Source organism: Glycine soja, chromosome 17 (assembly GCF_004193775.1).
Source record: "Glycine soja cultivar W05 chromosome 17, ASM419377v2, whole genome shotgun sequence".
In the NCBI taxonomy this organism is placed as follows: Eukaryota; Viridiplantae; Streptophyta; class Magnoliopsida; order Fabales; family Fabaceae; genus Glycine; species Glycine soja.
Window position 1 is genome coordinate 23,594,053 of NC_041018.1, and position 1,880 is coordinate 23,595,932.

The 1,880-nt window shown below is 41.8% G+C and overlaps 1 non-coding gene across 1 annotated transcript; it reads left to right on the forward strand.

Annotated features, from left to right (window-relative positions):
* Positions 1–1,773: 1,773 nt before the first annotated feature.
* LOC114394338 lies at positions 1,774–1,880 on the forward strand. Its single transcript, XR_003662738.1, has one exon. It is a non-coding gene; the product is annotated as a small nucleolar RNA R71 (small nucleolar RNA).

Consider the following 1,880-nt stretch of genomic DNA (forward strand, 5'->3'; position numbering starts at 1 on the left):
TCAGTCTTGTATTCATCAACAACATGGTCAATTATTTCAGCACGAAATACAGAAAGATCTTCAGATGGGTATTTCATAGCATCCAAAATATTAAAATGCACAGTTATATCACCAAACACCATGGATAGTGTGCCTGCATAAACATCTATCTTAGTTCTAGCAGTTTTCATAAAGGGTCTGCCTAGAATGATGGGAACTGATCCTTGAGAAAATCCATCTTCCATATTCAAAATATAAAAATCAACAGGGAAAATCAGTTCACCAACTCTAACTAAGACTTCTTCTATGAAACCAACAGGATAGGCAACACTTCTATTAGCTAAATGAATTACCACATTAGTTGACTACAAGGGACCTAGAGATAGAGAATTAAAAATAGACAGAGGCATAACACTAACAGAAGCTCCTAAATCTAGCATGGCACTGTCAAACTTACTATTCCCTATAATATAAGGTATGCTGAATGTACCTGGATCTTTACATTTTTCAGGAATTTGGGGAATAGATTTACCAATCAATGCGGAGACATTTCTGCCCATGCTAATTCGTTCACTTCCCTTAAGCTTCCGCTTATTAGTGCACAGCTCCTTCAAGAATTTAGCATATCTTGGAATTTGCTTTATTGCATCCAGCAGAGGTATGTTTACCTCTACTTTTCTGAATGTTTCCAAGATCTCTTTCTCTGCCTCTTCCATTTTTTTGTTGGAAACTACTCTTGGAGGGAATGGAAGAGGGGGAATGTGCTGCTTCTGCAAATCAGAATTACCAGTGGAAGAAGATTCACCTACACAGAAATTGTTAGGTAAATTTTTGTCATCACCTTTTTCTGGAGTAGAGTGAAGTTTGGCAGGTTCATTTGCAGATGAGGAAGGTGCTATGGGTTGAGGTCCTTGACACTGCTTTCCCGACCTCAATGAAATGGCACTGACATTTTTGGGATTTTGGACAACTTGAGAAGGTAGCTTGTCAGAATTCTGGGACTGTTGTTGATTCAATTGTGTAGCTAATTGTCACATCTGATTAGTCAAGCTCTGAATGGAAGCTCTGGTCTCTTGTTGAAACTGCATGTTCTGCATAGTCATTTGCCTCGCAAGTTCTTCGAGGGAAGGTTGTGGAGGGGCCTCAATTGTTGGCTGTTTCTGGGGTTGTTGCTGTTGTTGGATTGGTGGAGGAATGTATGGTCTTCTTGGGCTAGCAGCATTTTGGAAGGAAGGAGCAGGCTGTTGTTGTTGTTGCTGAGGGCTAGACCATTTGAGATTAGGGTGATTCCTCCATCCAGGGTTGTATCTGTTGCTGGAGAGGTCATAATTGTTCTGCTGTGGTTGATTTTGCTGCTGAGGTTGAGGAGGTCTATTGTAAATATTTGCAGCATAAGCTTCGGGCTGCTCAATTGCTCCAGGTTGCTGCATGGAAGGGCAAAGGTTTGTATGGTGGTCAGCAGAGGAGCACAAACCACAGACCCTTGCGACAGGTACAGATTTCTGGTTCAAGGCCAGCTGGGTTACCAAGTTAACCAATGCATCCAGTTTGCCTTCAAGCTTCTTAGTTTCAGATGATGCAGCTGAGTTTGTAGCTACCTCATGCACTCCTCTAATGACTATAGCATTATTTCTGGCGCTAAACTGTTGGGAGTTGGAAGCCATCTTCTCAATTAAATTTCTGGCTTCAGCAGGAGTCATGTCTCCAAGGGCGCCACCACTGGCAGCATCTATCATACTTCTCTCCATATTACTGAGTCCTTCATAAAAATATTGGAGAAGCAGCTGCTCGGAAATCTGATGGTGAGGGCAACTGGCACATAGTTTTATAAATCTCTCCTAGTATTCACACATGCTCTCTCCACTGAGTTGTCTAATACCTGAGATATCCTTCCTGATGCT